Raw genomic sequence first — 14,118 nt, forward strand, 5'->3', positions numbered from 1 at the left:
CCACTCTAGAGTTCCCACTACTCCTTTACCTGAGGGCTAATAATCTCACATTAGTTTCTAATAAACTGAACCAAATTGGGGACATTAATCTATCATCTTAAAATATCTAATTTTGCATAAGAAAAATAATTTCCTTATTTATTTACACTCAACCCCATGGATGTCATCCTCTCTCATGGAATTAAATTTGATTCTCCTCATGTTGTAGAAATCATAGCCCTTTTGCAATATATGTTTCTCAACACATTTTAACATTTCAAAAAGTAAATGAAGATTGGAGTTCAAATCATCACAAAATATTGACATTTAAAACCATATAAAACAAAATCAATTCTTCACAAAACCATATTTAAAATAGGGAGAAGAATAAAGAAGACTACTCAGAATTCATGAGAAGGATACGACAAAACACGAATTTCATATATAATAAGTTTACAAAACAAATAAATAAAGAAAACAACTTATCTCACAATCCTTCCCAAGCAAATCCCTAGAAGTTCTCTTCAGACACTTTCCCTCTTTACAAACACTCTCAATTCTCTCTTAGAAGTGTAATGAAGAAGAAATCTCTCACCTTTCCTCTCCTCTAACAATCCTTGAAGAAAATCTCCAAGCCCTTAACTTTCTCTTTCTCTATCTCACGCCAATCTCTCTCTTTAGCCCCCCTTTCACGCACCCTTTAAGCCCTAAACTTCCCTCTCTTTTATTAGAGGCTGCTCCCTCCAAAAAGAATTCAAAATTTCCTCCAAAATTCTGTCTAAAAGTCAACCCTTTTGAATTCAAAAGACATGTCTATTAATCCAAGAGGCATATTACTTCATAAGAGAACCTTCCAAAGTGTCTAGATGCATTGAATCACTCCACGAGGCATTTAGAACAAGTGTCCCTTTCAAAATTTGAGCAAAAAATTTATCTGAAACCTCATTAATCTGCAAAAAAGTCGTTTTTGGCGCTTCAGGCGCCAACTTGCCCTTCAGGAGCTAGCATGCCTAAGACCGCATTGTTCTGGGTTTTGGCGCTTCAGGCGCCACTTCTGGCGCTTCAGGTGCGAGCTATCTATAAAATGGCGTTTCAAGCGCCAGAATCCTAAAATTCGCTGTTTTGGCTCAAAATTTCATCCTTTTTGCTACTTTTGCTCCAAATGCCTAAAATTGATATTCCTATAACAAAAACATGAAAATAACTTTCTTTAAAGTGCAATATCACCATAAATAGACATAAAATGTATACTTAAAACAACATATTATTTTGGTGTATCAAAATCCCCTAAACTTAAATGTTACTTGTCCTCAAGTGACACTTTTACTAGATAAAAGCATAAGACTTAGGATAGAGATTAACTTACAGCTTCTATAGTTTAGTTTATATAAATAAAATAGTCAAATTTAAGAAAAACTTTTAATAACTTAGATTCAAAATCTAAGTCTAAGAGCACTTAGTAATCAAATTTAAGATTTTTGAATCTCTATTCTTTTCAAGAAGAATTGTAATTTGTCATATCAAGGATACTTCGAATATTCATATGAAAAAGAACTTCATGAAAACTTTACTAGTAATGCTACTAATATTCAATATAAGTTTATAAAATGTAATAAAGCATTTTCCTTAAGTTGATTCAAGTGAAACCAATTTTTGATTAGGCATCTCCTCAAGCTTCTCCTCACTCATTTTTCTTTTCTTTTTCTTTTCCTTTTTCTTTTCTTTTTTTTTTTCATTCAGGATCTTTTCAATCATTTGTTTTCTTTCTTTTTCAAGTGAGGATTACTATATCTGGATAGCTTTTAATAATTTTGAACTTCACTATCCTCCTCCTAAAGTCAAAACTTTTTACCTTTCTTCACTTTATAAATTCATATTAGCTTATGATTTTTCATAAAGTTGCATTCTTTTCTTCTTACATGAAACTCTAAAATTCTTAATACTTCAAAAATACAATTTCTTTTACTTTAAATAGAAAAAACATAGTCTTATCTTATCATACCAAACATTATTAACTTAAAAAATAAACATAAAATGTTTACTTAAAACAACATATTATTTTAGTGTATCAAAATCCCCCAAACTTAAAAGTTACTTGTCGCAAGTAACACTTTTATTGCATAAAAGTATATGACTTAGGATAGAGAATTGAGGAAAAATAAAATTTAGTTTACTTCTTTTTAAAAGAAAATTTTCTTTTCCCCAAACTTAAATTTTTAAGTAATTTAAAAATGTGTTAGTACAAAATTTAGTTGGTGAAAGAAAATAGTAAATGCATGAAAATAAAAACTAACTTGTAAAGGATTTTTGAGTATGAAATTGGGCTCTAGCATACTGCAGGTACTAACTTTACAAATGCATACAGGCTTTAAAACATTAAATGAAACATAATATATTTTAAAATATTTGCTGAAAATGAAAAATAGAAACAAAAATTGAAAATACTAGAAATGCAGAAAAAGTAAAAATCTACAATCACTATTACAAATTAGGTCCACAACACATCATTAAAAAGAAAGTTCTTACTACAACAATTTTAAAATGACAATAAATAAAAACCAATAAAAATAACAAACAAAAATAAAACAAACTAACTCTTAAGATATCAATCTTCATCACCTTCCTCATCATCGTCATCATCTTCTTCTTCTTCATCATCATCATGATCTGGAGCATAAGGAGTAAAACTAGGGCAAGTTGGAAATTCCACATTATACTCACCCCTAAGATATCTAACCATAGCCTCCTCATAAGCTATATCATGTTGAACTCTCCTCTACTTATATTCATTATTGTAAGCATTCCTTGCTTCAATTCCTCCAACCTTATTCTGCATATTCACAATAACCATTTGTTGAATCATGAGCTGCTCCATAATATTTTCAAGTGAAGCCGAGCGAGAAATAGATGCCCCCGCAGCTGATGTTGAGGGTCTATCCCTATCTCCACTCCTAGACTCAACAAATTATTCAACTCTTTGAAGCATATGCTTCCTAATAGGATTTTGTGGCTGCAACTTTTCTTCATTTCTATGGCACTCTACTCCTAATTGCTCACATAAAGTGAAAATCAGGGCAGGGTAACCCAAACCACTAGCTGTAGCACTACTAGCTATACTCCAAGCATGATGAACTATAAGAGCACCAATATCTACTGCCTTCATTTTCTGAATGCAGAAGTTTAGCACAGCTCTATCATTCGTTACTTCACTTTGATGATTTGTTGGCAGTTATTTAACAAAGATGAAGTGGTGCCATACATTTGACTGAATAGTCATCATGGAAGCGGAGAAGTTAACTTTCTTATTACTTTTAATCTTCCATTCTCATCTTCCATTAGTCAGAAAGGCAATCACTTCATCAAGTGATGAATCAGTCATCACGAATGCAACGTATTCACAATGAAATGCATTTATCAGCCCATAAAATGCATTGATCCTTTCTCTAGAAAAGTCAACTTGCTTACCTCTAACAAGGATGTGATCGTCAGTGGTGTCATAAGCACAATTGCTACTGTAGTGAAGTAGCAAAACCTCTCCCAATTTCTGGTGATGATCAACCTCTCAATCTCGCCACCCGTGTTAGCAAATGCCTATTCCTGGATCAACTTTCTTGATTCCATTAGAGTATTATAACAATGTTGGGCTTTAAAATTGACAAATTTCCTCAAGTTAAAATCTCATGTTGGCTTCCCTCTCTTTACTCATTGAGCCATCAGCATTTCTATGAAAATCCAAATAAATCACAAAATCAATAATCTAACTTCCAAAAAAAAAGTTATTTGGTAAGAAACTTTTCATCATGGGTTTCTTCAAGCTTTTCCATCAAAACTCCTAAATTTTGGATCGTCCATAATGTAGAAGAATCCATGATGAAAATAAAAAATTTCAAAGTTAAAGAGAAGCTTTTATCAAGAAAAGATGAAATATAAGATCTTTGGCCTTTGAAATCTTCTTTAACGCTCACAATATGAAGCCCTATGTCACGGTTTAGAGGTAGAAGACGACCTAAGCCGTAAAAATGGAGTTTTACTAGGCGATTTCACAGTTTTTTAGGCAATCTGGTGTTTTTAGGAATATGGCACTTCAAGTGCCAATTCTGACTCATCGAGTGCCAACTTTTTGTCAACTGGCGCTTCAGGCGCCAATTTGGCGCTTCAGGCGCCAATTTGGCGCATCAGGCATCAACGGCTTAATTTTTTCAGATTTTGCTTTCTGAGGAAATCTACTGCTTACCGCTTTACATCAACCTCTAATTAAGTTAAATAAACATTTATATTCATAATTAAACATTACTCTAACACCAAACTTTCACAAATAACACAATACTCACTTATATATATAATTTGTGCTATTACAAACTAAAATTTTTTAAGCCAACAAAAATCTAATTTATTGTGTAAAGCAAACCAAACATCCTAACACTGAATTCTAAAACATCAAAATGCCAAACATAAACATAAATAAAGTTCATCAACAAAAGTAAATGCAATCCAACACAATAATATAACTAAAACAAGCAGTACTAGACGAAATGCTTCGTGCATAAACTAAGTTCAAACATCTTCTTTGCTCTCTTCCTCCTGAATATCTCACGTAGATTGATAGTGTACGTACAAGTTATAGAAGGGTCGATAAGGAAATTCATTAGTTGAATCTTCCTCAATCCAAGCATGATTCTTGAACATACATCACATACATATAAAATCATCTTCAATATGACCAGTATGTTCAAAATGTTTCTTCAGCCTCCAATCTATATGATCCAAAATTTCAGAAACATTTCCAATTGCATGCATAAGGTTTTGTACCTCTTTTTCTATCTTCTTGATCCTTTTCAAAAGTACAATCAAACTGAAGTAAGGCTGAATAAGTGATGAATTTTGGGATGCTTGATCCATCAGTACATTCATATCATTCTCATCTCTCATTCCAATACAGTTACAATAGACTTCTGAGTCCATCAACTTTCAAGGAGAAGCACTTTCTCCCAACTCTCATAAGGTACTTGCAATTGACTGCATAGTAGGAAAATTGTGTATGGATGTCCCAGTCCAATTGCATATCCATTGAAAATCAAACCCGAAGCCGATTTCACAATTATTGCACCAGAATAGCACTTTCCTTAGTTACCTTACTAATTTTCATAGTGGGAAGTATTTTTGATGCAATAAAGAATCGCTACGCCTTAGATGCATGATTAAACAATGATGAAGAAAAACTTACATTTCCATCATATCTGACCTCCCAATTTGCATCTTTATCCATAAGGTATCGATAGAGTTCATTCATATTATCTCTTTTAGGGGTAAAATTTTCACAATGGCAAATAGGAACACTTTTAATCATAAACATCTCGTTTATTCTTGAAGGAGTGAATTACACAAACCTTCCTCGCACATAGACAATTACTTAGTTGATTCCATATAAATTTGCATAAAATTTTTTCACCACAGGGACAACTACGGTGGCAGTAGTGTAGCAAAGCACTTCCCAGCGTCTCTGCACAATAATCTCTTCCACTCAAGTATTCAGCATGTTGAATCCTCGATTCACAAATCCCCTTTTCTTGATTAGCTTCTTCTTCACAAGAACTCAATCATGTAACTTCTACACATCGAAACTGACAAACTTTCTCCAGTTGAAAATTCCAAATCTCGCGAAATTTAGAGTGAGAAGCCATAAGAATTGAATACTAGTGACTCTTTCCTCGTTTCCCTCCTAACATGGACTTTAGAATCAGTTTTTGGGAGTTATAAGGAGAATAACCCACCAAAAAGTGCCAAAAATGGCCTTTTAAGACATTTTAAGTCATTTTTGTCGCCGCGGTGCTTTAAGCGCCAGCTCTCAGGAATGTGGCGCTTCAGGCGCCAGTTCCAAAAAATTCATCATTTCGATTTTGATCCAATAAATTCTCATTTCTTCCTTAAAATTAGGCAAATAAAGATGTTTTTAAATATTTTATTAATGTTAAATTTCTCAAATACACATAATCTATAAAAGTACAAATATAAATATATGTTAAATATTTTGAACAAAAATATAAAGCAAAATAAACAACAATGAATATGGGTTGCCTCCTACAAAGCGCTTGGTTTAATGTCGTCAGCTCGACATTCCCAATCTTTATTATGGGTGACCCAACATTACGTCTCTTTAAAAATTAGTCTTTGACCATCAAAATATGGTTTCAATTTGTGTCTGTTCACTTTAAATATCCTTCCAGTCCTGGGATCTTCAATATTAACATCTCCATAAGGATAGACTTTTACAATTCTGAATGGCCCTTTACAAGAAATAATTTTAATCATGTATTGTATAATAAAACTTCTTGTCTAGACTCAAATAACTTTTTCATTATCTTCTGGTTATGCCATTCTTCCATTCTTTCCTTATAAATCCTTGTATTATCGTAAGATTAGTTCCTAATTATTTCTTATGCTTCAAGTAAAATTTCATCTAACTCATTTAGTTGTAGTTGCCTTTTCTCACCAACATCTTTCAAATTAAAATTAAATTTCTTAATGGCCCAATAAATTCTTTAAAGTCTATATGGAGACATTCCTATAAGAGATTTATAAGCTGTTCTGTAAACCCATAATGCAGTATATGGGGACATTCCTATATGTGTCTTATAAGCTGTCAGATAAGCTATCCTGTAAGCCCATAACGCAGTCTCTAATCTAGTAAAGACCAATCCATTTTATTAGGATTCACAATTTTTTTCAAAATTCTTTTGATTTCACAATTAGATACTTCTGCCAAACCACTAGTCTGGCGATGACAAACAATTACAATTTAATGCATTATATTATATTTTTCCACCAACTTTGTAATTGTTGCATTTCTAAAATGAGATCCTCCATCGGTAATAATTACTCTCGACATTCCATATCTTGTAAAAGTACTTTTAATTAAAAATTTTGAAACACTCCGGGCATTACATTGAGGTAAAACAACAGCTTCAATCCATTTTAAAATATAATCCACTACAATCAATATATACATATTTCCAAATGAAGGTATAAACGGTCCCATAAAATTCAATCCCCATGCATCAAAAATTTTAATTTCCAAATTAAAATTTAGAGGAATTTCATTTTTTTTTTGAAATATTACCTACTCTCTGATATCAATCACATATTTTTATATATATAGTAAAATCTCTAAATAGAGTAGGCCAATAAAATCCAGATTGTAAAATTTTATGAACATTTATATCAGTATCAAAATGACCTCCAAATATAGAATCATGACATTTTTGGATAATTTAGTGAATTTATTTATGAGGCACACATCGTCTCATTACTAAATATTTGCATTGTTTATACAAATATGGGTCATCCCAAAAATAAGATTTTGCATCGTGAATGAATTTCTTTTCATGTGATTTTGTCATTCAATATGGTAAAATACTACTAACAATATAATTCACAATATCAACATACAAGGATATTTTCCATCCTCTTACAAGATAAAGTTGTTCATCAGGAAAAGTTTCATTACATTCTTTTTCCAAATCAATTATTTCTTCATGTTCTAACTTAGATAGATGATCAGTAATTTGATTATCAGTCTCTTTTCAATTGACTACTACAAAATCAAACTCTTGCATCAGAAGTACCCATCTAATTAATCCTGGTTTCACATCCTTCTTTTGCATTAAATATTTAATAGCCGAGTGGTCAGTATGCACAACACATTTAGCTCCCAATAGATATGACTTAAACTTATCAAAAATATAAACAATGGCTAATAACTCCCTTCAGTAGTGGTGTAATTAATTTTAGTGTCATTAAGAGTTTTACTAGCATAGTATATGACTTTAAAAATCTTATTGTATCTCTGCCCTAAAACAACTCCAATTGCATAATCATTAGCATCACACATTAATTCAAAAGGTTTCTCCCAATCAGGTGAAACAATTATAGGAGTAGTGATCAATTTTTCCTTTAAAGTTTTAAAGACTTTAAGGCAATCTTGGTTAAATTCAAATTTCGTATCTTTTTCCAGAAATTAGCATAAAGGCTTTGAATTTTTAAAAATCTTTAATATATCGCCTATAAAATCCAGAATATCCTAAAAAGCTCCTAACTTTTCTTACAGTAGTAGGTGGACGTAGGTTTGATATAACCTCAATTTTTGCAGGATCTACTTCCATGCAATTTTCTGAAATTTTATGCCCAAGCACAATTCCTTCTACAACCATAAATGGACATTTTTCCTAGTTTAATACGAGATTAGTCTTCTCAAATCATTCTAGAATATTCTCTAAATGATTTAGACATATTTCAAGTAAAGTTTCAAATACAGAAAAATCATCCATAAGGACTTCAATCCCTTTTTCAATTAAATCACTAAAAATTGACATCATACATCGTTTTAATTTTGCAGGTGCATTACGTAATCCAAAGGGCATTCGCCAAAAAACAAAAGTTTCATAAAGACAAGTCAATATTATTTTCTCTTGATCCTCTGGAGCAATAGGTATTTGATGATAACCAATATACCCATCTAGAAAATAAAAATTTTTGTGCTCAGCCAGCCTATCCAACATCTGGTCCAAAAAGGGTAAAGGAAAATGATCTTTCCTTGTGGCAGAATTTAATTTTCTATAATATATTGTCGGCACAATTTTAGGGGTCATGTGGAAGTCGTCGGTTGCCGGAATGGAAATCCCGACGCCCATTTTGGAGGGGCATTTAATTTTTATATATATTTAGTTTAGAAAAATATGAAATCAAACTGATCCCATATCTTTCATAGTTTAGATGAAAGGGCACTAAACCTTAAGCTATGTACTACCTTGAAAGATAAACACATAACTTGATAGGGAGGCTTAATCAAATAAACTAAGAAATGTATGACATCTGTTTGATCTGCGAAACCATTTTATTAGAAGCCAACAAGTTCCTCTATTTAATATGAAAAATTAAATAGGGTTATATTAAGCTGGGTTCGGAAAAGCCTCCTATAAGGGCAAGCCCCTATAGTTAATTACATCTTAGATAACCAAAACCACCGATAAATATGAGGGGATATTGTCTTCAAGAATTTCAAAGGATAAGACTTTTCAAAGAGGTCGGACTAAGAGGTGTGAAAAGGGAATAACTAAATCGGGAACATTTTATTTTTGGAATCCAAAAGAAGAAGAACTAAGGGTTGTCATAGATCCTGAGGAGAACCTCAATGACTTCCCAATCTATCCTGTGGTTTTTCTTGAACTTAGAGAAGAAATATTTAAATGTTTCATCTTGCCAATTTTATTAATTAGGGCTTATATTCGTGTGAAACGATCACACAAATAACCTAGAAGATGTGAGGATTTAGTCAATGATGAACGACAACCTCGGAATCCTAAAATGAGTTAGGGCTTATATTGTATAATAGGGCAATACAAAGGACTAAAGAAAAGTTGAAGATCTATGTCGCCCAAGGTGGATAACCTCAAAATCCTATGGCTTGTTGTTTAATTTCTAAAGAGAGATATATTATTGTAGATCCTTTTGTTGTTGAAGATGATCATGCTGCCCACAATGCTAGCTCTAAGCTTTTCGTCGTAGAAAGTTTAAGTTTTCTAATGTGTTAAGTCCTGGTGTCAAATCAAGTGTTCCCTAAGGTCACAGTTATTTAAATATTATGGGGAATGTAAAAGTTGATTAGAGTGACACCGGTTAGGATCCCACGGTTCCCTCGTTCCGGCACCACCATTTTTCTAAAGATTCACTTAGTTCAAATAAATTTACTAAACTCAACTTAATGAGTTCCAAACTTTCATTTAGATCGTGGGAAATCTTGTTAGCAACTGTGGGTTACCTCCTCCGAGGGATTCCCGATCATCCGATAGAGATGTTTTAATTTAGTTGCAATTTTTGTTTTGTTTTATTTGTGATTAAATTTTGAGTTGTCTTATATTTTGACTGTTGTGGTGGTGAATTTTATTTTTTTTCGATTTCTTAATTTTGGTTTTAGTTTCAGTTTTGTGGCTATCCTAAAAGTTTCAGTTTTGACATGCAGGGTGACCTTGTTGTCTAACATGCAAGTTTATAAGCAGGGAATAAGAGGTGCAAATAAATTAAAGTGAATTACAATGCAATAACTTAAAATTATACATGTCTATTAATCCCGTTCCTCCACCTGGTAGGTTAGTATTTGCAAATCATATGTATAATTTTGCAGAAAAAACAGAAAACACAGGTTTGAGGTTTATCTACCAGATCCTATGTTATATCTTAATGGGTCCAATTTGTTCATCTCTGGGGATGACTCCATTAAGCAATTCATAGTAAGTCCAAGTGTCCTCCGAGATTCACAAAGGATCACGAAGAGTCCTGGGTAATACACTAGACATTTCACAATCCCTCGAATCATCTTGAGTTCATTTTGGTCTTATTATGTTTGCTATGTGGCTCACCCCGTTCATACGCTTACCCCATTCATACCCTTACGCTCAATGAACTATGATGTTTTGATTATCCCTTTAAGTGGGGTAAACAACATGAATTATGCGGGTAAAAGGTCCTATATGGGTAAAAGGTCCTTAGGGACAATTTGGCTTAATGAAGGAACTTAGCCGGTTTGATTTTAAAGATGGGCTTGTTGTGTTAAAAAAAAGTTTTAAATTAGTTATAGGTCATTTTCTAAACCTCATTAGACAAGATTTTGATCAAACCTAATTCATCACTAAGCCCTTAAAACTTAATGAGTAAATTTGTAATTGATTTTAAGAAAATTTAAATATTTATACTTTTAATCCTTATCATATGTCAAAAATTATTTTAAAATCATTGATTGGGGTTTTAGGTTAGTGGATTATAATCTTCTAAAGTCAAACCCCTCACTTTAATATCTTCTTATTTAATTATTCTCCCAAATTTCATCAATTTTAAAAATTATAAATTTATCCTTAAGTTACCATTTTGCTCTTAAGGCCTTAACACCTCATAATTCTTTAAATCAAACTCAAAAAACTTTAAGATTTTATATTAATCTACTCACGGGTTAATTAAAATATCAGAGGAGAAAATGTGATTTTTTTAAATTTATTTAATTTTATAATTATTTTAATGCAAAAATATGGATTTTTAGTAGAAATTTAATAACGCACCCAAAACAAAGCTTTTGTCCTTAAGAAACTTACTGAAGTTTCATCTAAGTTAGAGGACCACATAGACCAATTTTCATGATTTTTAGTGGTTTAATTGAATTATTAGAATTATTTGTTTGTTTTGAGTATTAATTAAATATAAAATATTATTTAAATGGAAAATTAAATTTTATATTTTTCTTAAATTTCTCTAAGGTCAAAAAACTGAGAGAAATAAATTTCATATTTTTGTGATTTATCTTTTAGTTATTAGAATTATTTTAGTGGAAAATTAAATAAAATTCATTTTTAAGCCTTAAAAAATTAATATCTTGACTTAGAACATTAAGAAAATTATTTTAATTGGTCTCAAGTGATCAGGAAGCCAAAGGTGGCATTTTAGTGTATTTTTACAATTTTGTAATTTTTATGATTTTAAAATTAATTTTTAATTATTTAAATACTTAAAAATAGCTTAAAAATGAAGTATTTATTTGAATTACACTTTTATTTTTCTTAGGTTCCTCTTGTCATAAGGAGCTTCCGAAATAAATTTGGTGATTTTTTGAATTATATTTTAATTATTATAATTATTTTAGTGTAAAAAATGTCATTTAACTTAATTAATCCATTTTAGTGGCCAAATTAACTCCAATTGACTTGAAATTTTTATGAGGAGCGCCTTTGATAATAAATTATAATGAAGAATAATTTTTATGCCATTTACATTTATATTTACTACAATTTAATTTTATTTTATTTTTACCGGTTGGTGACAATTAGGATTATTTTTAATGACTTAAACCAAGTTTATAATTTTCCTAGGGTCCTCTAACCACAGTGAACCTACCAAAATAAGTTTTGTATTTTTTTATTAATATTTTAATTGATATAATTTTTATACCAAAATAGGGACCATTAACTTGAAAAATAGAGATCTCTGCCTAGAGATCTCCCATGACCTTGGAAAAATCACGGAAGGTCTCTCATGATAGAGAGAACTAAAGCCCCAAAAATCAAGTCATGGTGAAATGTCTATGTAAATGGAAAATCAAAATATGAAAAACACATTTAATTAATTAAAAATAAAATATGCATCAAATAAACATGAAAATATTTATATATTGTTCTCCTCTCTTCACTGAGCAACAAGATTTTTTATTCACTGAGCAAGAGTGTATTTTTATTTTATTTTTATAATTTTTCTACACCAAGATATGAATTTTTGAAGTTCTGGTCATTAAATAAATCAAATAAAGCCCTATTTTTCTACTTATCTAGTGCATCGCCACCTCATCCTAGGCAACTCCAAAGCTCCACACTACATCTTTTGGTTCGGCACCGCCAGATACCTTAGCACTGACTTGGCCCTCCTTTTCGTTCCACTCCTCTGTCCGACGCAATCCATAACATCCATCCAATACACGCGGAAACAAACGACATCTGTTCATCTTCCCCAAGTCCTTAGCTCGAGAGCCGTCCAACTTCTAGCCTTAATATCTCACTTGATACTCAACCAAATCAAGTGTGGTTTCTTCCTATCGACTCTTCTCGATGAGACAAACACATCCATACAGTTAATCATGTCTTAAATTGAGTCTATGATCATGGAAAATTAAAATATTCTTGGTTTGAGGTGAGGTTTCAATACTTTTGCCCAAGAGGTCTGCCTCGATTGGGTGCTTCGAGAAGCTTGAGTTGAGTCTATAGAGCTCCTAGATAAAGCCTTGGGTGATGGTGAATTACTTAGGTATGATTTCAATCAAGGCTGATTTGGGGTGTTGATCAAAGTCTATGTTAGAGTGGTATGGTGATGGGGCTTTTATGGGGGATTTTCTTCTTTCACTCAGGGGATGGTGTGGGTGCAATTAATTTGACTTTGGTGGAGTCAAGAGGGAAATCATGTTTCGGGCTTGATTTTGAGCTCCAAAATTGAGCTCAAGTAGTGGGTTTGAGGGCTGGAGGATGGTTGGATTGAACTCAAGAATTATTGAAGAAGCTTTAGGAACAATTTGGCAAAGTCTCCCTAAGGAATTTCAATCTCTCCCCCTTTGGTCATGGAGGTTGAGGTTAAATAGAGGAGGAAGGAGAGGCCACCATGGTTGGCCAGTGGGTGCTATGAGTTGCTTAGGTGGAGGGAATAAAGGGAAAAAATCCAATTGGGTTGAGGCATCTTGGTTGGGTGTAGTTTTTAGTTTTAATCCCTTACTTTCCCTTGGCCATGGTGTTTTCCGACAGCCAAGGGGGCTGGCCAGCCAAGGTCAGGTCACCATTTGGTCAGGGGGCTCAGGGCTTGGTTTTGGTGAAGTCAATTAGGGTTGGTCATGTGTAAAGGTTTTGGAGTAAAGAGGAATGGGTGAAGGGTAATATTGGGTTAATTTGGGTCAAAGCATGGATTTGCGGTTAGGTTCACCCACTAAGCAAGGTTTAGGTGCTGAAGAGAATCAGGTGGTTCAGCTTAATTAATGAGGAGGAGTCACCATCCAAGGGATTTGGCTAAACATGGGTTAGAGTATATCCTGGGAGTGATTAAAGAGAATTTTAAGGGAACTTGAAAGTGGTTTGTCCTCTTGTCATTAATAGCTTGGTGAGGTGGCAAAGGCTCATATGGCTCACCTGTGGCTTGAGGATGGCTTCATGGCATCCCTTTAGCTTGGTGATTTTGCATGAAAAGGGTTTTTTGGATTAATGGGGTATTTTGTTGATTTTTTTCATGAGACTTGATTTGGTGTGATGAAATGATGAATATCAAGGAGTGTAGTTTGATTTAATCAAATGGGTGTGGGAAAAAATTTCATGACATGTGGGCTTTGGATTTGGGCTTTTATAATTAAGTGTGGTGGGCTTGGGCTTTTAAAGTTGGGTTGAATTTGGGCTAAAATTTGCATCAATTAAATGTTTAATTTGGTGTAGGGATATTTCATGAAGAATTTTTAAAGGATCTCAAGTGATTTTGAATTGAATTTGAAGGCCAATTTGGGGGATTTGGGCATATGGTCAAAATTGGGTCTTTTTTATTTGGGTTGAAATTGGGTTTGTAATTGAGTCAAATTGG

Source organism: Phalaenopsis equestris, unplaced genomic scaffold (assembly GCF_001263595.1).
Source record: "Phalaenopsis equestris unplaced genomic scaffold, ASM126359v1 Scaffold000717, whole genome shotgun sequence".
NCBI lineage: Eukaryota > Viridiplantae > Streptophyta > Magnoliopsida > Asparagales > Orchidaceae > Phalaenopsis > Phalaenopsis equestris.